General features: G+C 41.6%; 3 non-coding genes across 3 annotated transcripts; all 3 read right to left on the reverse strand.

The window, feature by feature from the left end:
* Nucleotides 1-7,820: 7,820 nt before the first annotated feature.
* On the reverse strand, nucleotides 7,821-7,908 carry trnap-ugg (transfer RNA proline (anticodon UGG)). The gene is given in 2 exon segments: nucleotides 7,821-7,856; nucleotides 7,873-7,908. It is a non-coding gene; the product is annotated as a tRNA-Pro (tRNA).
* Nucleotides 7,909-17,195: 9,287 nt separating this feature from the next.
* trnap-ugg (transfer RNA proline (anticodon UGG)) lies at nucleotides 17,196-17,283 on the reverse strand. The gene is given in 2 exon segments: nucleotides 17,196-17,231; nucleotides 17,248-17,283. It is a non-coding gene; the product is annotated as a tRNA-Pro (tRNA).
* A 3,028-nt stretch (nucleotides 17,284-20,311) lies between these two features.
* trnap-ugg (transfer RNA proline (anticodon UGG)) lies at nucleotides 20,312-20,399 on the reverse strand. The gene is given in 2 exon segments: nucleotides 20,312-20,347; nucleotides 20,364-20,399. It is a non-coding gene; the product is annotated as a tRNA-Pro (tRNA).
* Nucleotides 20,400-22,704: the final 2,305 nt, after the last annotated feature.

Below are 22,704 nucleotides of genomic sequence, written 5' to 3' on the forward strand. Positions count from 1 at the left end.
GCTTTTCTGCACGATCAGACAGAAGCTGCGTGTGCTGTGAAAGAGGTCAAATGTAATAGAGCCAATGCAGGCAGAACAGAAAAGCACATTTATTGTGAAAGTTAAAAAGTAGGGTATGTATGTAAATATATGCATATATAAATATTGATACAGAAATTTATATAAACAAAGTCAGTCAGTCAGTCATGTCTTGTCTTGTCTTGATTTGATTTGTATTTGAAAATAAGGGGGAAGGAGCTCATCATGTCACACAGCCCATCCGCAAGCTCTCGCTGAAATCGCTATGTTTCTAACTTATATAATTTGCCTTCTTTCACATGTGGAATAGCAAAATCCCACAGCAGACTCTTCTCCTGTCAGTCAGTCCCTGAATGCGTGTTGAATCAAATCAGTGTGGCTTCAAGTTGCATGTAATGCATTTTTCCTCCCATGACATGAAATGCACAGTAAGATCGCGCAGAACGTTTCCACGCACTCTCTCACTTACACAAACACACCAACAAACTAAAAATTCTGCACTCTCCAAAGGCAGATTTTGAAATTTGAAATTTGAAATCCGAGACAGACAGCACATTCCTTTTAAACAGATAGATAATGATCCGATACTGATAGCACACCATTTTGGAGAGACAGAGAATGACCCCGGGCAGACCAGCACATCACCTTAAAAGGGATACAGAAACACAATGAACAAAAACAAAGCATTCTGTAAAACTCAGCAGGCCGTGAACATTCTGTGGATGAATTTCCCGGGCTCACGTTCAGTCAGATGATCATTCCGATATTTTAAGAAAAATGTAAAGTTTACAGATTTTTCCTGGAAAATAGCGCCTGGAAAAATAGGCAGCGAGGAAGGACAAAAGGGAATGCCTGTGATACAGTGGAGCGTAGGAGTGATTGAATAATAAATGGCACAATGCAAAAAGGCAAAGTGAGTGGTAAGCGGGCAATAAAGTAACAAAGGATGGACCAGAGGAGGTGTTAGTGTGAACAGCAGAACCATTAGCAGACAATAGGAGCGGTGCTTATGATCCGATACGTTGAACCGAATGTTGAGGCCAGAACACTATAACCTGCCTGGAATGTAGGGTTTGAACGCCTTTTAATTAGACCAGGCAGCTTGGCCACCCCGGATCGATTTCCTGCACGGTTTAAATTCGGCAGCCAAGGGACTAAATCCAAAGCCAGCTTCTCACATCTTTTCAGCGCGAGAGAAACAGGACGCACTCATATTCAGGGCAGAGTCTGTTTCACGTTGAATTTGAGATTGACGTTGAATGTATGCTTATCCCTATGGAGGTGAGCTCATGCGTGCAGAAAGGAAGATACACTGATCAAGTATTTGCCGGAATCAAAACGGGGTTTATGTTGTCCAATGAGACGCAGAGCCGAGCACATCTGAGAAACATGAACTTTACTCAGTTCGGTGAGTTTCACTTTGCTCCTGGGAATCTCCAGGATTTTTGTACGCTGTGTGAACAACGGAGTGCAATCACACGTTTTAATTTGAAACATGTCAGTTTTCTCACATGTCGACCGGCTGAGAAGTCGTTTTTTGACAAAAGGTTGGCAGGGCTCGGCCGGGATTTGAACCCGGGACCTCTCGCATTTCAATTATTATAATCACAAAGCGAGAATCATACCCCTAGACCAACGAGCCGCCGACAGTGAGGACCGTAGCTCTCAGTTTCTGACGTTAGTTTGCTATTCGGCCCATCGTGCCTGTGCTGACTCTCAGAGACCGATTTCATGAGTCCCCCTCTCCATCGTTCTGCTAATGTTTTCCCTTTGATGAAGTGATTATTTTTTGTGACATTACTTCATCAACGAGCTGCATCCTTTTCAGTAAAAGGTGAATTTGGCAATGAGGATAAATGTGATTGAATAAAAAAACTAGGGGAAAATGTTTAACACAATAACGACGAAGCTGGGGGCATACTGGATCAGCAGTCCATTGCTTCAACCTGTCAGTCACCTTGTCTCCTATTGACTGCAAAGTCAGACATCCATCCCCTACTTTTTGCATTCAAACAGAAATAATATGCACGAAAATCTACTTCACCACTTGTTTTGCCCGTGCAACCAGATCGACAGTGATTAAAATGTGCCATTAGCTTCTTAAAGCACACAGCCTTCCTTTACTTCAGGTGAGTGACTGTCCGAGATGGTTGGTTTTGAGGCAGAATCAAAACAAAGAATATAAAATTTCACAAAGCGCGATAGCTGACCACTGCCGGACTCGAACCTGCAATCATCTGATAAGATCACAGTTACAATCGAAATCAGACACCTTATCCTTTAGGCCACGCGGCCGCTACCGTCGGTGCATAATTTGTTGTTTTTTATATTGAGAGCAAATTTGGGACAAGGGTTACATCAAGGAGTGGATATCGGAAAACATGAGCATATTTTGAGCAATGAACAAATGCGCTGCGATATGGATGTACACGGACACAGGCAAAGTCAATGTATCTTGAAACACAACAGTTTAACAATTCGGTTATCACAGCTGATAATCACACTCCTTTTTAAATGTACAGGATGATCCGGATAATGAGAAAATACGTTTTAAAGGCACAATTGATGAACCGGAACTGACAACCATCCCGTTGAAACAGACACCGAATGATCCTGGACAGGAAGCACATCCCTCTTACACAGCTGTAGAATTGCCCTTCACGGACAGCAGTTCCCTTTCAGAAGAATAAATTGGAATTTCTATCATTCCTGAATGCAATTGTGTTGTGCGTGAATGAGCGCGGTTCTCATGAGCACGCGGGACTGGGACGGTTGTTGAAGCCACAGGTGATAGACAAGCAGGAAAGAGGGAGGGAAATAAAACCAACCCAGACAAAAAGACAGTTTAAAACATATATATATATTTATCATAATAAGAAAATAAATAAATTTACAACTTTATTGCAAAAAATTGAATTTGATTTGATTGAAATAAATAAATAATTGTTTCTTAATCTATATATTTTTGATTGAACGAAGTCTGTGCGACTGCATGAAATACACTGGAAATCAGCGTGTGCAGTCAGTAAATTCCCAAACACAGTAAGCCCATGGTGTAAGACAAGCCACGAAGGAAGATGTGGGAAACAAAGGCCATCTTTTAAAGTCGCGAGTGCTTTTCTGCACGATCAGACAGAAGCTGCGTGTGCTGTGAAAGAGGTCAAATGTAATAGAGCCAATGCAGGCAGAACAGAAAGGCACATTTATTGTGAAAGTTAAAAAGTAGGGTATGTATGTAAATATATGCATATATAAATATTGATACAGAAATTTATATAAACAAAGTCAGTCAGTCAGTCATGTCTTGTCTTGTCTTGATTTGATTTGTATTTGAAAATAAGGGGGAAGGAGCTCATCATGTCACACAGCCCATCCGCAAGCTCTCGCTGAAATCGCTATGTTTCTAACTTATATAATTTGCCTTCTTTCACATGTGGAATAGCAAAATCCCACAGCAGACTCTTCTCCTGTCAGTCAGTCCCTGAATGCGTGTTGAATCAAATCAGTGTGGCTTCAAGTTGCATGTAATGCATTTTTCCTCCCATGACATGAAATGCACAGTAAGATCGCGCAGAACGTTTCCACGCACTCTCTCACTTACACAAACACACCAACAAACTAAAAATTCTGCACTCTCCAAAGGCAGATTTTGAAATTTGAAATTTGAAATCCGAGACAGACAGCACATTCCTTTTAAACAGATAGATAATGATCCGATACTGATAGCACACCATTTTGGAGAGACAGAGAATGACCCCGGGCAGACCAGCACATCACCTTAAAAGGGATACAGAAACACAATGAACAAAAACAAAGCATTCTGTAAAACTCAGCAGGCCGTGAACATTCTGTGGATGAATTTCCCGGGCTCACGTTCAGTCAGATGATCATTCCGATATTTTAAGAAAAATGTAAAGTTTACAGATTTTTCCTGGAAAATAGCGCCTGGAAAAATAGGCAGCGAGGAAGGACAAAAGGGAATGCCTGTGATACAGTGGAGCGTAGGAGTGATTGAATAATAAATGGCACAATGCAAAAAGGCAAAGTGAGTGGTAAGCGGGCAATAAAGTAACAAAGGATGGACCAGAGGAGGTGTTAGTGTGAACAGCAGAACCATTAGCAGACAATAGGAGCGGTGCTTATGATCCGATACGTTGAACCGAATGTTGAGGCCAGAACACTATAACCTGCCTGGAATGTAGGGTTTGAACGCCTTTTAATTAGACCAGGCAGCTTGGCCACCCCGGATCGATTTCCTGCACGGTTTAAATTCGGCAGCCAAGGGACTAAATCCAAAGCCAGCTTCTCACATCTTTTCAGCGCGAGAGAAACAGGACGCACTCATATTCAGGGCAGAGTCTGTTTCACGTTGAATTTGAGATTGACGTTGAATGTATGCTTATCCCTATGGAGGTGAGCTCATGCGTGCAGAAAGGAAGATACACTGATCAAGTATTTGCCGGAATCAAAACGGGGTTTATGTTGTCCAATGAGACGCAGAGCCGAGCACATCTGAGAAACATGAACTTTACTCAGTTCGGTGAGTTTCACTTTGCTCCTGGGAATCTCCAGGATTTTTGTACGCTGTGTGAACAACGGAGTGCAATCACACGTTTTAATTTGAAACATGTCAGTTTTCTCACATGTCGACCGGCTGAGAAGTCGTTTTTTGACAAAAGGTTGGCAGGGCTCGGCCGGGATTTGAACCCGGGACCTCTCGCATTTCAATTATTATAATCACAAAGCGAGAATCATACCCCTAGACCAACGAGCCGCCGACAGTGAGGAGCGTAGCTCTCAGTTTCTGACGTTAGTTTGCTATTCGGCCCATCGTGCCTGTGCTGACTCTCAGAGACCGATTTCATGAGTCCCCCTCTCCATCGTTCTGCTAATGTTTTCCCTTTGATGAAGTGATTATTTTTTGTGACATTACTTCATCAACGAGCTGCATCCTTTTCAGTAAAAGGTGAATTTGGCAATGAGGATAAATGTGATTGAATAAAAAAACTAGGGGAAAATGTTTAACACAATAACGACGAAGCTGGGGGCATACTGGATCAGCAGTCCATTGCTTCAACCTGTCAGTCACCTTGTCTCCTATTGACTGCAAAGTCAGACATCCATCCCCTACTTTTTGCATTCAAACAGAAATAATATGCACGAAAATCTACTTCACCACTTGTTTTGCCCGTGCAACCAGATCGACAGTGATTAAAATGTGCCATTAGCTTCTTAAAGCACACAGCCTTCCTTTACTTCAGGTGAGTGACTGTCCGAGATGGTTGGTTTTGAGGCAGAATCAAAACAAAGAATATAAAATTTCACAAAGCGCGATAGCTGACCACTGCCGGACTCGAACCTGCAATCATCTGATAAGATCACAGTTACAATCGAAATCAGACACCTTATCCTTTAGGCCACGCGGCCGCTACCGTCGGTGCATAATTTGTTGTTTTTTATATTGAGAGCAAATTTGGGACAAGGGTTACATCAAGGAGTGGATATCGGAAAACATGAGCATATTTTGAGCAATGAACAAATGCGCTGCGATATGGATGTACACGGACACAGGCAAAGTCAATGTATCTTGAAACACAACAGTTTAACAATTCGGTTATCACAGCTGATAATCACACTCCTTTTTAAATGTACAGGATGATCCGGATAATGAGAAAATACGTTTTAAAGGCACAATTGATGAACCGGAACTGACAACCATCCCGTTGAAACAGACACCGAATGATCCTGGACAGGAAGCACATCCCTCTTACACAGCTGTAGAATTGCCCTTCACGGACAGCAGTTCCCTTTCAGAAGAATAAATTGGAATTTCTATCATTCCTGAATGCAATTGTGTTGTGCGTGAATGAGCGCGGTTCTCATGAGCACGCGGGACTGGGACGGTTGTTGAAGCCACAGGTGATAGACAAGCAGGAAAGAGGGAGGGAAATAAAACCAACCCAGACAAAAAGACAGTTTAAAACATATATATATTTATCATAATAAGAAAATAAATAAATTTACAATTTTATTGCAAAAAATTGAATTTGATTTGATTGAAATAAATAAATAATTGTTTCTTAATCTATATATTTTTGATTGAACGAAGTCTGTGCGACTGCATGAAATACACTGGAAATCAGCGTGTGCAGTCAGTAAATTCCCAAACACAGTAAGCCCATGGTGTAAGACAAGCCACGAAGGAAGATGTGGGAAACAAAGGCCATCTTTTAAAGTCGCGAGTGCTTTTCTGCACGATCAGACAGAAGCTGCATGTGCTGTGAAAGAGGTCAAATGTAATAGAGCCAATGCAGGCAGAACAGAAAAGCACATTTATTGTGAAAGTTAAAAAGTAGGGAATGTATGTAAATATATGCATATATAAATATTGATACAGAAATTTATATAAACAAAGTCAGTCAGTCAGTCATGTCTTGTCTTGTCTTGATTTGATTTGTATTTGAAAATAAGGGGGAAGGAGCTCATCATGTCACACAGCCCATCCGCAAGCTCTCGCTAAAATCGCTATGTTTCTAACTTATATAATTTGCCTTCTTTCACATGTGGAATAGCAAAATCCCACAGCAGACTCTTCTCCTGTCAGTCAGTCCCTGAATGCGTGTTGAATCAAATCAGTGTGGCTTCAAGTTGCATGTAATGCATTTTTCCTCACATGACATGAAATGCACAGTAAGATCGCGCAGAACGTTTCCACGCACTCTCTCACTTACACAAACACACCAACAAACTAAAAATTCTGCACTCTCCAAAGGCAGTTTTTGAAATTTGAAATTTGAAATCCGGGACAGACAGCACATTCCTTTTAAACAGATAGATAATGATCCGATACTGATAGCACACCATTTTGGAGAGACAGAGAATGACCGCGGGCAGACCAGCACATCACCTTAAAAGGGATACAGAAACACAATGAACAAAAACAAAGCATTCTGTAAAACTCAGCAGGCCGTGAACATTCTGTGGATGAATTTCCCGGGCTCACGTTCAGTCAGATGATCATTCCGATATTTTAAGAAAAATGTAAAGTTTACAGATTTTTCCTGGAAAATAGCGCCTGGAAAAATAGGCAGCGAGGAAGGACAAAATGGAATGCCTGTGATACAGTGGAGCGTAGGAGTGATTGGATAATAAATGGCACAATGCAAAAAGGCAAAGTGAGTGGTAAGCGGGCAATAAAGTAACAAAGGATGGACCAGAGGAGGTGTTAGTGTGAACAGCAGAACCATTAGCAGACAATGGGAGCTGTGCTTATGATCCGATACGTTGAACCGAATGTTGAGGCCAGAACACTATAACCTGCCCGGAATGTAGGGTTTGAATGCCTTTTAATTAGACCAGGCAGCTTGGCCACCCCGGATTGATTTCCTGCACGGTTTAAATTCGGCAGCCAAGGCCAGCTTCTCACATCTTTTCAGCGGGAGAGAAACAGGACGCACTCATATTCAGGGCAGAGTCTGTTTCACGTTGAATTTGAGATTGACGTTGAATGTATGCTTATCCCTATGGAGGTGAGCTCATGCGTGCAGAAAGGAAGATACACTGATCAAGTATTTGCCGGAATCAAAACGGGGTTTATGTTGTCCAATGAGACACAGAGCCGAGCACATCTGAGAAACATGAACTTTACTCAGTTCGGTGAGTTTCACTTTGCTCCTGGGAATCTCCAGGATTTTTGTACGCTGTGTTAACAACGGAGTGCAATCACACGTTTTAATTTGAAACATGTCAGTTTTCTCACATGTCGACCGGCTGAGAAGTCGTTTTTTGACAAAAGGTTGGCAGGGCTCGTCCGGGATTTGAACCCGGGACCTCTCACATTTCAATTATTATAATCCCAAAGCGAGAATCATACCCCTAGATCAACGAGCCGCCGACAGTGAGAAGCGTAGTTCTCAGTTTCTGACGTTAGTTTGCTATTCGGCCCATCGTGCCTGTGCTGACTCTCAGAGACCGATTTCATGAGTCCCCCTCTCCATCGTTCTGTTAATGTTTTCCCTTTGATGAAGTGATTATTTTTTGTGACATTACTTCATCAACGAGCTGCATCCTTTTCAGTAAAAGGTGAATTTGGCAATGAGGATAAATGTGATTGAATAAAAAAACTAGGGGAAAATGTTAAACACAATAACGACGAAGCTGGGGGCATACTGGATCAGCAGTCCATTGCTTCAACCTGTCAGTCACCTTGTCTCCTATTGACTGCAAAGTCAGACATCCATCCCCTACTTTTTGCATTCAAACAGAAATAATATGCACGAAAATCTACTTCACCACTTGTTTTGCCCGTGCAACCAGATCGACAGTGATTAAAATGTGCCATTAGCTTCTTAAAGCACACAGCCTTCCTTTACTTCAGGTGAGTGACTGTCCGAGATGGTTGGTTTTGAGGCAGAATCAAAACAAAGAATATAAAATTTCACAAAGCGCGATAGCTGACCACTGCCGGACTCGAACCTGCAATCATCTGATAAGATCACAGTTACAATCGAAATCAGACACCTTATCCTTTAGGCCACGCGGCCGCTACCGTCGGTGCATAATTTGTTGTTTTTTATATTGAGAGCAAATTTGGGACAAGGGTTACATCAAGGAGTGGATATCGGAAAACATGAGCATATTTTGAGCAATGAACAAATGCGCTGCGATATGGATGTACACGGACACAGGCAAAGTCAATGTATCTTGAAACACAACAGTTTAACAATTCGGTTATCACAGCTGATAATCACACTCCTTTTTAAATGTACAGGATGATCCGGATAATGAGAAAATACGTTTTAAAGGCACAATTGATGAACCGGAACTGACAACCATCCCGTTGAAACAGACACCGAATGATCCTGGACAGGAAGCACATCCCTCTTACACAGCTGTAGAATTGCCCTTCACGGACAGCAGTTCCCTTTCAGAAGAATAAATTGGAATTTCTATCATTCCTGAATGCAATTGTGTTGTGCGTGAATGAGCGCGGTTCTCATGAGCACGCGGGACTGGGACGGTTGTTGAAGCCACAGGTGATAGACAAGCAGGAAAGAGGGAGGGAAATAAAACCAACCCAGACAAAAAGACAGTTTAAAACATATATATATTTATCATAATAAGAAAATAAATAAATTTACAATTTTATTGCAAAAAATTGAATTTGATTTGATTGAAATAAATAAATAATTGTTTCTTAATCTATATATTTTTGATTGAACGAAGTCTGTGCGACTGCATGAAATACACTGGAAATCAGCGTGTGCAGTCAGTAAATTCCCAAACACAGTAAGCCCATGGTGTAAGACAAGCCACGAAGGAAGATGTGGGAAACAAAGGCCATCTTTTAAAGTCGCGAGTGCTTTTCTGCACGATCAGACAGAAGCTGCGTGTGCTGTGAAAGAGGTCAAATGTAATAGAGCCAATGCAGGCAGAACAGAAAAGCACATTTATTGTGAAAGTTAAAAAGTAGGGTATGTATGTAAATATATGCATATATAAATATTGATACAGAAATTTATATAAACAAAGTCAGTCAGTCAGTCATGTCTTGTCTTGTCTTGATTTGATTTGTATTTGAAAATAAGGGGGAAGGAGCTCATCATGTCACACAGCCCATCCGCAAGCTCTCGCTGAAATCGCTATGTTTCTAACTTATATAATTTGCCTTCTTTCACATGTGGAATAGCAAAATCCCACAGCAGACTCTTCTCCTGTCAGTCAGTCCCTGAATGCGTGTTGAATCAAATCAGTGTGGCTTCAAGTTGCATGTAATGCATTTTTCCTCCCATGACATGAAATGCACAGTAAGATCGCGCAGAACGTTTCCACGCACTCTCTCACTTACACAAACACACCAACAAACTAAAAATTCTGCACTCTCCAAAGGCAGATTTTGAAATTTGAAATTTGAAATCCGAGACAGACAGCACATTCCTTTTAAACAGATAGATAATGATCCGATACTGATAGCACACCATTTTGGAGAGACAGAGAATGACCCCGGGCAGACCAGCACATCACCTTAAAAGGGATACAGAAACACAATGAACAAAAACAAAGCATTCTGTAAAACTCAGCAGGCCGTGAACATTCTGTGGATGAATTTCCCGGGCTCACGTTCAGTCAGATGATCATTCCGATATTTTAAGAAAAATGTAAAGTTTACAGATTTTTCCTGGAAAATAGCGCCTGGAAAAATAGGCAGCGAGGAAGGACAAAAGGGAATGCCTGTGATACAGTGGAGCGTAGGAGTGATTGAATAATAAATGGCACAATGCAAAAAGGCAAAGTGAGTGGTAAGCGGGCAATAAAGTAACAAAGGATGGACCAGAGGAGGTGTTAGTGTGAACAGCAGAACCATTAGCAGACAATAGGAGCGGTGCTTATGATCCGATACGTTGAACCGAATGTTGAGGCCAGAACACATAACCTGCCTGGAATGTAGGGTTTGAACGCCTTTTAATTAGACCAGGCAGCTTGGCCACCCCGGATCGATTTCCTGCACGGTTTAAATTCGGCAGCCAAGGGACTAAATCCAAAGCCAGCTTCTCACATCTTTTCAGCGCGAGAGAAACAGGACGCACTCATATTCAGGGCAGAGTCTGTTTCACGTTGAATTTGAGATTGACGTTGAATGTATGCTTATCCCTATGGAGGTGAGCTCATGCGTGCAGAAAGGAAGATACACTGATCAAGTATTTGCCGGAATCAAAACGGGGTTTATGTTGTCCAATGAGACGCAGAGCCGAGCACATCTGAGAAACATGAACTTTACTCAGTTCGGTGAGTTTCACTTTGCTCCTGGGAATCTCCAGGATTTTTGTACGCTGTGTGAACAACGGAGTGCAATCACACGTTTTAATTTGAAACATGTCAGTTTTCTCACATGTCGACCGGCTGAGAAGTCGTTTTTTGACAAAAGGTTGGCAGGGCTCGGCCGGGATTTGAACCCGGGACCTCTCGCATTTCAATTATTATAATCACAAAGCGAGAATCATACCCCTAGACCAACGAGCCGCCGACAGTGAGGACCGTAGCTCTCAGTTTCTGACGTTAGTTTGCTATTCGGCCCATCGTGCCTGTGCTGACTCTCAGAGACCGATTTCATGAGTCCCCCTCTCCATCGTTCTGCTAATGTTTTCCCTTTGATGAAGTGATTATTTTTTGTGACATTACTTCATCAACGAGCTGCATCCTTTTCAGTAAAAGGTGAATTTGGCAATGAGGATAAATGTGATTGAATAAAAAAACTAGGGGAAAATGTTTAACACAATAACGACGAAGCTGGGGGCATACTGGATCAGCAGTCCATTGCTTCAACCTGTCAGTCACCTTGTCTCCTATTGACTGCAAAGTCAGACATCCATCCCCTACTTTTTGCATTCAAACAGAAATAATATGCACGAAAATCTACTTCACCACTTGTTTTGCCCGTGCAACCAGATCGACAGTGATTAAAATGTGCCATTAGCTTCTTAAAGCACACAGCCTTCCTTTACTTCAGGTGAGTGACTGTCCGAGATGGTTGGTTTTGAGGCAGAATCAAAACAAAGAATATAAAATTTCACAAAGCGCGATAGCTGACCACTGCCGGACTCGAACCTGCAATCATCTGATAAGATCACAGTTACAATCGAAATCAGACACCTTATCCTTTAGGCCACGCGGCCGCTACCGTCGGTGCATAATTTGTTGTTTTTTATATTGAGAGCAAATTTGGGACAAGGGTTACATCAAGGAGTGGATATCGGAAAACATGAGCATATTTTGAGCAATGAACAAATGCGCTGCGATATGGATGTACACGGACACAGGCAAAGTCAATGTATCTTGAAACACAACAGTTTAACAATTCGGTTATCACAGCTGATAATCACACTCCTTTTTAAATGTACAGGATGATCCGGATAATGAGAAAATACGTTTTAAAGGCACAATTGATGAACCGGAACTGACAACCATCCCGTTGAAACAGACACCGAATGATCCTGGACAGGAAGCACATCCCTCTTACACAGCTGTAGAATTGCCCTTCACGGACAGCAGTTCCCTTTCAGAAGAATAAATTGGAATTTCTATCATTCCTGAATGCAATTGTGTTGTGCGTGAATGAGCGCGGTTCTCATGAGCACGCGGGACTGGGACGGTTGTTGAAGCCACAGGTGATAGACAAGCAGGAAAGAGGGAGGGAAATAAAACCAACCCAGACAAATAGACAGTTTAAAACATATATATATTTATCATAATAAGAAAATAAATAAATTTACAACTTTATTGCAAAAAATTGAATTTGATTTGATTGAAATAAATAAATAATTGTTTCTTAATCTATATATTTTTGATTGAACGAAGTCTGTGCGACTGCATGAAATACACTGGAAATCAGCGTGTGCAGTCAGTAAATTCCCAAACACAGTAAGCCCATGGTGTAAGACAAGCCACGAAGGAAGATGTGGGAAACAAAGGCCATCTTTTAAAGTCGCGAGTGCTTTTCTGCACGATCAGACAGAAGCTGCGTGTGCTGTGAAAGAGGTCAAATGTAATAGAGCCAATGCAGGCAGAACAGAAAAGCACATTTATTGTGAAAGTTAAAAAGTAGGGTATGTATGTAAATATATGCATATATAAATATTGATACAGAAATTTATATAAACAAAGTCAGTCAGTCAGTCATGTCTTGTCTTGTCTTGATTTGATTTGTATTTGAAAATAAGGGGGAAGGAGCTCATCATGTCACACAGCCCATCCGCAAGCTCTCGCTGAAATCGCTATGTTTCTAACTTATATAATTTGCCTTCTTTCACATGTGGAATAGCAAAATCCCACAGCAGACTCTTCTCCTGTCAGTCAGTCCCTGAATGCGTGTTGAATCAAATCAGTGTGGCTTCAAGTTGCATGTAATGCATTTTTCCTCCCATGACATGAAATGCACAGTAAGATCGCGCAGAACGTTTCCACGCACTCTCTCACTTACACAAACACACCAACAAACTAAAAATTCTGCACTCTCCAAAGGCAGATTTTGAAATTTGAAATTTGAAATCCGAGACAGACAGCACATTCCTTTTAAACAGATAGATAATGATCCGATACTGATAGCACACCATTTTGGAGAGACAGAGAATGACCCCGGGCAGACCAGCACATCACCTTAAAAGGGATACAGAAACACAATGAACAAAAACAAAGCATTCTGTAAAACTCAGCAGGCCGTGAACATTCTGTGGATGAATTTCCCGGGCTCACGTTCAGTCAGATGATCATTCCGATATTTTAAGAAAAATGTAAAGTTTACAGATTTTTCCTGGAAAATAGCGCCTGGAAAAATAGGCAGCGAGGAAGGACAAAAGGGAATGCCTGTGATACAGTGGAGCGTAGGAGTGATTGAATAATAAATGGCACAATGCAAAAAGGCAAAGTGAGTGGTAAGCGGGCAATAAAGTAACAAAGGATGGACCAGAGGAGGTGTTAGTGTGAACAGCAGAACCATTAGCAGACAATAGGAGCGGTGCTTATGATCCGATACGTTGAACCGAATGTTGAGGCCAGAACACTATAACCTGCCTGGAATGTAGGGTTTGAACGCCTTTTAATTAGACCAGGCAGCTTGGCCACCCCGGATCGATTTCCTGCACGGTTTAAATTCGGCAGCCAAGGGACTAAATCCAAAGCCAGCTTCTCACATCTTTTCAGCGCGAGAGAAACAGGACGCACTCATATTCAGGGCAGAGTCTGTTTCACGTTGAATTTGAGATTGACGTTGAATGTATGCTTATCCCTATGGAGGTGAGCTCATGCGTGCAGAAAGGAAGATACACTGATCAAGTATTTGCCGGAATCAAAACGGGGTTTATGTTGTCCAATGAGACGCAGAGCCGAGCACATCTGAGAAACATGAACTTTACTCAGTTCGGTGAGTTTCACTTTGCTCCTGGGAATCTCCAGGATTTTTGTACGCTGTGTGAACAACGGAGTGCAATCACACGTTTTAATTTGAAACATGTCAGTTTTCTCACATGTCGACCGGCTGAGAAGTCGTTTTTTGACAAAAGGTTGGCAGGGCTCGGCCGGGATTTGAACCCGGGACCTCTCGCATTTCAATTATTATAATCACAAAGCGAGAATCATACCCCTAGACCAACGAGCCGCCGACAGTGAGGAGCGTAGCTCTCAGTTTCTGACGTTAGTTTGCTATTCGGCCCATCGTGCCTGTGCTGACTCTCAGAGACCGATTTCATGAGTCCCCCTCTCCATCGTTCTGCTAATGTTTTCCCTTTGATGAAGTGATTATTTTTTGTGACATTACTTCATCAACGAGCTGCATCCTTTTCAGTAAAAGGTGAATTTGGCAATGAGGATAAATGTGATTGAATAAAAAAACTAGGGGAAAATGTTTAACACAATAACGACGAAGCTGGGGGCATACTGGATCAGCAGTCCATTGCTTCAACCTGTCAGTCACCTTGTCTCCTATTGACTGCAAAGTCAGACATCCATCCCCTACTTTTTGCATTCAAACAGAAATAATATGCACGAAAATCTACTTCACCACTTGTTTTGCCCGTGCAACCAGATCGACAGTGATTAAAATGTGCCATTAGCTTCTTAAAGCACACAGCCTTCCTTTACTTCAGGTGAGTGACTGTCCGAGATGGTTGGTTTTGAGGCAGAATCAAAACAAAGAATATAAAATTTCACAAAGCGCGATAGCTGACCACTGCCGGACTCGAACCTGCAATCATCTGATAAGATCACAGTTACAATCGAAATCAGACACCTTATCCTTTAGGCCACGCGGCCGCTACCGTCGGTGCATAATTTGTTGTTTTTTATATTGAGAGCAAATTTGGGACAAGGGTTACATCAAGGAGTGGATATCGGAAAACATGAGCATATTTTGAGCAATGAACAAATGCGCTGCGATATGGATGTACACGGACACAGGCAAAGTCAATGTATCTTGAAACACAACAGTTTAACAATTCGGTTATCACAGCTGATAATCACACTCCTTTTTAAATGTACAGGATGATCCGGATAATGAGAAAATACGTTTTAAAGGCACAATTGATGAACCGGAACTGACAACCATCCCGTTGAAACAGACACCGAATGATCCTGGACAGGAAGCACATCCCTCTTACACAGCTGTAGAATTGCCCTTCACGGACAGCAGTTCCCTTTCAGAAGAATAAATTGGAATTTCTATCATTCCTGAATGCAATTGTGTTGTGCGTGAATGAGCGCGGTTCTCATGAGCACGCGGGACTGGGACGGTTGTTGAAGCCACAGGTGATAGACAAGCAGGAAAGAGGGAGGGAAATAAAACCAACCCAGACAAAAAGACAGTTTAAAACATATATATATTTATCATAATAAGAAAATAAATAAATTTACAATTTTATTGCAAAAAATTGAATTTGATTTGATTGAAATAAATAAATAATTGTTTCTTAATCTATATATTTTTGATTGAACGAAGTCTGTGCGACTGCATGAAATACACTGGAAATCAGCGTGTGCAGTCAGTAAATTCCCAAACACAGTAAGCCCATGGTGTAAGACAAGCCACGAAGGAAGATGTGGGAAACAAAGGCCATCTTTTAAAGTCGCGAGTGCTTTTCTGCACGATCAGACAGAAGCTGCATGTGCTGTGAAAGAGGTCAAATGTAATAGAGCCAATGCAGGCAGAACAGAAAAGCACATTTATTGTGAAAGTTAAAAAGTAGGGAATGTATGTAAATATATGCATATATAAATATTGATACAGAAATTTATATAAACAAAGTCAGTCAGTCAGTCATGTCTTGTCTTGTCTTGATTTGATTTGTATTTGAAAATAAGGGGGAAGGAGCTCATCATGTCACACAGCCCATCCGCAAGCTCTCGCTAAAATCGCTATGTTTCTAACTTATATAATTTGCCTTCTTTCACATGTGGAATAGCAAAATCCCACAGCAGACTCTTCTCCTGTCAGTCAGTCCCTGAATGCGTGTTGAATCAAATCAGTGTGGCTTCAAGTTGCATGTAATGCATTTTTCCTCACATGACATGAAATGCACAGTAAGATCGCGCAGAACGTTTCCACGCACTCTCTCACTTACACAAACACACCAACAAACTAAAAATTCTGCACTCTCCAAAGGCAGTTTTTGAAATTTGAAATTTGAAATCCGGGACAGACAGCACATTCCTTTTAAACAGATAGATAATGATCCGATACTGATAGCACACCATTTTGGAGAGACAGAGAATGACCGCGGGCAGACCAGCACATCACCTTAAAAGGGATACAGAAACACAATGAACAAAAACAAAGCATTCTGTAAAACTCAGCAGGCCGTGAACATTCTGTGGATGAATTTCCCGGGCTCACGTTCAGTCAGATGATCATTCCGATATTTTAAGAAAAATGTAAAGTTTACAGATTTTTCCTGGAAAATAGCGCCTGGAAAAATAGGCAGCGAGGAAGGACAAAATGGAATGCCTGTGATACAGTGGAGCGTAGGAGTGATTGGATAATAAATGGCACAATGCAAAAAGGCAAAGTGAGTGGTAAGCGGGCAATAAAGTAACAAAGGATGGACCAGAGGAGGTGTTAGTGTGAACAGCAGAACCATTAGCAGACAATGGGAGCTGTGCTTATGATCCGATACGTTGAACCGAATGTTGAGGCCAGAACACTATAACCTGCCCGGAATGTAGGGTTTGAATGCCTTTTAATTAGACCAGGCAGCTTGGCCACCCCGGATTGATTTCCTGCACGGTTTAAATTCGGCAGCCAAGGCCAGCTTCTCACATCTTTTCAGCGGGAGAGAAACAGGACGCACTCATATTCAGGGCAGAGTCTGTTTCACGTTGAATTTGAGATTGACGTTGAATGTATGCTTATCCCTATGGAGGTGAGCTCATGCGTGCAGAAAGGAAGATACACTGATCAAGTATTTGCCGGAATCAAAACGGGGTTTATGTTGTCCAATGAGACACAGAGCCGAGCACATCTGAGAAACATGAACTTTACTCAGTTCGGTGAGTTTCACTTTGCTCCTGGGAATCTCCAGGATTTTTGTACGCTGTGTTAACAACGGAGTGCAATCACACGTTTTAATTTGAAACATGTCAGTTTTCTCACATGTCGACCGGCTGAGAAGTCGTTTTTTGACAAAAGGTTGGCAGGGCTCGTCCGGGATTTGAACCCGGGACCTCTCACATTTCAATTATTATAATCCCAAAGCGAGAATCATACCCCTAGATCAACGAGCCGCCGACAGTGAGAAGCGTAGTTCTCAGTTTCTGACGTTAGTTTGCTATTCGGCCCATCGTGCCTGTGCTGACTCTCAGAGACCGATTTCATGAGTCCCCCTCTCCATCGTTCTGTTAATGTTTTCCCTTTGATGAAGTGATTATTTTTTGTGACATTACTTCATCAACGAGCTGCATCCTTTTCAGTAAAAGGTGAATTTGGCAATGAGGATAAATGTGATTGAATAAAAAAACTAGGGGAAAATGTTAAACACAATAACGACGAAGCTGGGGGCATACTGGATCAGCAGTCCATTGCTTCAACCTGTCAGTCACCTTGTCTCCTATTGACTGCAAAGTCAGACATCCATCCCCTACTTTTTGCATTCAAACAGAAATAATATGCACGAAAATCTACTTCACCACTTGTTTTGCCCGTGCAACCAGATCGACAGTGATGAAAATGTGCCATTAGCTTCTTAAAGCACACAGCCTTCCTTTACTTCAGGTGAGTGACTGTCCGAGATGGTTGGTTTTGAGGCAGAATCAAAACAAAGAATATAAAATTTCGCAAAGCGCGATAGCTGACCACTGCCGGACTCGAACCTGCAATCATCTGATAAGATCACAGTTACAATCGAAATCAGACACCTTATCCTTTAGGCCACGCGGCCGCTACCGTCGGTGCATAATTTGTTGTTTTTTATATTGAGAGCAAATTTGGGACAAGGGTTACATCAAGGAGTGGATATCGGAAAACATGAGCATATTTTGAGTAATGAACAGATGCGCTGCGATATGGATCTACACGGACACAGGCAAAGTCAATGTATCTTGAAACACAACAGTTTAACAATTCGGTTATCACAGCTGATAATCACACTCCTTTTTAAATGTACAGGATGATCCGGATAATGAGAAAATACGTTTTAAAGGCACAATTGATGAACCGGAACTGACAACCATCCCGTTGAAACAGACACCGAATGATCCTGGACAGGAAGCACATCCCTCTTACACAGCTGTAGAATTGCCCTTCACGGACAGCAGTTCCCTTTCAGAAGAATAAATTGGAATTTCTATCATTCCTGAATGCAATTGTGTTGTGCGTGAATGAGCGCGGTTCTCATGAGCACGCGGGACTGGGACGGTTGTTGAAGCCACAGGTGATAGACAAGCAGGAAAGAGGGAGGGAAATAAAACCAACCCAGACAAAAAGACAGTTTAAAACATATATATATTTATCATAATAAGAAAATAAATAAATTTACAATTTTATTGCAAAAAATTGAATTTGATTTGATTGAAATAAATAAATAATTGTTTCTTAATCTATATATTTTTGATTGAACGAAGTCTGTGCGACTGCATGAAATACACTGGAAATCAGCGTGTGCAGTCAGTAAATTCCCAAACACAGTAAGCCCATGGTGTAAGACAAGCCACGAAGGAAGATGTGGGAAACAAAGGCCATCTTTTAAAGTCGCGAGTGCTTTTCTGCACGATCAGACAGAAGCTGCATGTGCTGTGAAAGAGGTCAAATGTAATAGAGCCAATGCAGGCAGAACAGAAAAGCACATTTATTGTGAAAGTTAAAAAGTAGGGAATGTATGTAAATATATGCATATATAAATATTGATACAGAAATTTATATAAACAAAGTCAGTCAGTCAGTCATGTCTTGTCTTGTCTTGATTTGATTTGTATTTGAAAATAAGGGGGAAGGAGCTCATCATGTCACACAGCCCATCCGCAAGCTCTCGCTAAAATCGCTATGTTTCTAACTTATATAATTTGCCTTCTTTCACATGTGGAATAGCAAAATCCCACAGCAGACTCTTCTCCTGTCAGTCAGTCCCTGAATGCGTGTTGAATCAAATCAGTGTGGCTTCAAGTTGCATGTAATGCATTTTTCCTCACATGACATGAAATGCACAGTAAGATCGCGCAGAACGTTTCCACGCACTCTCTCACTTACACAAACACACCAACAAACTAAAAATTCTGCACTCTCCAAAGGCAGTTTTTGAAATTTGAAATTTGAAATCCGGGACAGACAGCACATTCCTTTTAAACAGATAGATAATGATCCGATACTGATAGCACACCATTTTGGAGAGACAGAGAATGACCCCGGGCAGACCAGCACATCACCTTAAAAGGGATACAGAAACACAATGAACAAAAACAAAGCATTCTGTAAAACTCAGCAGGCCGTGAACATTCTGTGGATGAATTTCCCGGGCTCACGTTCAGTCAGATGATCATTCCGATATTTTAAGAAAAATGTAAAGTTTACAGATTTTTCCTGGAAAATAGCGCCTGGAAAAATAGGCAGCGAGGAAGGACAAAATGGAATGCCTGTGATACAGTGGAGCGTAGGAGTGATTGAATAATAAATGGCACAATGCAAAAAGGCAAAGTGAGTGGTAAGCGGGCAATAAAGTAACAAAGGATGGACCAGAGGAGGTGTTAGTGTGAACAGCAGAACCATTAGCAGACAATGGGAGCTGTGCTTATGATCCGATACGTTGAACCGAATGTTGAGGCCAGAACACTATAACCTGCCTGGAATGAAGGGTTTGAATGCCTTTTAATTAGACCAGGCAGCTTGGCCACCCCGGATTGATTTCCTGCACGGTTTAAATTCGGCAGCCAAGGCCAGCTTCTCACATCTTTTCAGCGCGAGAGAAACAGGACGCACTCATATTCAGGGCAGAGTCTGTTTCACGTTGAATTTGAGATTGACGTTGAATGTATGCTTATCCCTATGGAGGTGAGCTCATGCGTGCAGAAAGGAAGATACACTGATCAAGTATTTGCCGGAATCAATACGGGGTTTATGTTGTCCAATGAGACACAGAGCCGAGCACATCTGAGAAACATGAACTTTACTCAGTTCGGTGAGTTTCACTTTGCTCCTGGGAATCTCCAGGATTTTTGTACGCTGTGTGAACAACGGAGTGCAATCACACGTTTTAATTTGAAACATGTCAGTTTTCTCACATGTCGACCGGCTGAGAAGTCGTTTTTTGACAAAAGGTTGGCAGGGCTCGTCCGGGATTTGAACCCGGGACCTCTCGCATTTCAATTATTATAATCCCAAAGCGAGAATCATGCCCCTAGACCAACGAGCCGCCGACAGTGAGGAGCGTAGCTCTCAGTTTCTGACGTTAGTTTGCTATTCGGCCCATCGTGCCTGTGCTGACTCTCAGAGACCGATTTCATGAGTCCCCCTCTCCATCGTTCTGCTAATGTTTTCCCTTTGATGAAGTGATTATTTTTTGTGACATTACTTCATCAACGAGCTGCATCCTTTTCAGTAAAAGGTGAATTTGGCAATGAGGATAAATGTGATTGAATAAAAAAACTAGGGGAAAATGTTTAACACAATAACGACGAAGCTGGGGGCATACTGGATCAGCAGTCCATTGCTTAAACTGTCAGTCACCTTGTCTCCTATTGACTGCAAAGTCAGACATCCATCCCCTACTTTTTGCATTCAAACAGAAATAATATGCACGAAAATCTACTTCACCACTTGTTTTGCCCGTGCAACCAGATCGACAGTGATGAAAATGTGCCATTAGCTTCTTAAAGCACACAGCCTTCCTTTACTTCAGGTGAGTGACTGTCCGAGATGGTTGGTTTTGAGGCAGAATCAAAACAAAGAATATAAAATTTCACAAAGCGCGACAGCTGACCACTGCCGGACTCGAACCTGCAATCATCTGATAAGATCACAGTTACAATCGAAATCAGACACCTTATACTTTAAGCCACGCGGTCGCTACCGTCGGTGCATAATTTGTTGTTTTTTATATTGAGAGCAAATTTGGGACAAGGGTTACATCAAGGAGTGGATATCGGAAAACATGAGCATATTTTGAGTAATGAACAGATGCGCTGCGATATGGATGTACACGGACACAGGCAAAGTCAATGTATCTTGAAACACAACAGTTTAACAATTCGGTTATCACAGCTGATAATCACACTCCTTTTTAAATGTACAGGATGATCCGGATAATGAGAAAATACGTTTTAAAGGGGCAATTGATGAACCGGAACTGACAACCATCCCGTTGAAACAGTCACCGAATGAACCTGGACAGGAAGCACATCCCTCTTACACAGCTGTAGAATTGCCCTTCACGGACAGCAGTTCCCTTTCAGAAGAATAAATTGGAATTTCTATCATTCCTGAATGCAATTGTGTTGTGCGTGAATGAACGCGGTTCGCATGAGCACGCGGGACTGGGACGGTTGTTGAAGCCACAGGTGATAGACAAGCAGGAAAGAGGGAGGGAAATAAAACCAACCCAGACAAAAAGACAATTTAAAACATATATATATTTATTATAATAAGAAAATAAATAAATTTACAATTTTATTGCAAAAAATTGAATTTGATTTGATTGAAATAAATAAATAATTGTTTCTTAATCTATATATTTTTGATTGAACGAAGTCTGTGCGACTGCATGAAATGCACTGGAAATCAGGGTGTGCAGTCAGTAAATTCCCAAACACAGTAAGCCCATGGTGTAAGACAAGCCACGAGGGAAGATGTGGGCAACAAAGGCCATCTTTTAAAGTCGCGAGTGCTTTTCTGCAGGATCAGACAGAAGCTGCGTGTGCTGTGAAAGAGGTCAAATGTAATAGAGCCGATGCAGGCAGAACAGAAAAGCACATTTATTGTGAAAGTTAAAAAGTAGGGAATGTATGTAAATATATGCATATATAAATATTGATACAGAAATTTATATAAACAAAGTCAGTCAGTCAGTCATGTCTTGTCTTGTCTTGATTTGATTTGTATTTGAAAATAAGGGGGAAGGAGCTCATCATGTCACACAGCCCATCCGCAAGCTCTCGCTAAAATCGCTATGTTTCTAACTTATATAATTTGCCTTCTTTCACAGGTGGAATAGCAAAATCCCACAGCAGACTCTTCTCCTGTCAGTCAGTCCCTGAATGCGTGTTGAATCAAATCAGTGTGGCTTCAAGTTGCATGTAATGCATTATTCCTCACATGACATGAAATGCACAGTAAGATCGCGCAGAACGTTTCCACGCACTCTCTCACTTACACAAACACACCAACAAACTAAAAATTCTGCACTCTCCAAAGGCAGTTTTTGAAATTTGAAATTTGAAATCCGAGACAGACAGCACATTCCTTTTAAACAGATAGATAATGATCCGATACTGATAGCACACCATTTTGGAGAGACAGAGAATGACCCCGGGCAGACCAGCACATCACCTTAAAAGGGATACAGAAACACAATGAACAAAAACAAAGCATTCTGTAAAACTCAGCAGGCCGTGAACATTCTGTGGATGAATTTCCCGGGCTCACGTTCAGTCAGATGATCATTCCGATATTTTAAGAAAAATGTAGAGTTTACAGATTTTTCCTGGAAAATAGCGCCTGGA

The sequence above is a fragment of the Pristiophorus japonicus genome, unplaced genomic scaffold (assembly GCF_044704955.1).
Source record: "Pristiophorus japonicus isolate sPriJap1 unplaced genomic scaffold, sPriJap1.hap1 HAP1_SCAFFOLD_85, whole genome shotgun sequence".
Lineage (NCBI taxonomy): Eukaryota > Metazoa > Chordata > Chondrichthyes > Pristiophoridae > Pristiophorus > Pristiophorus japonicus.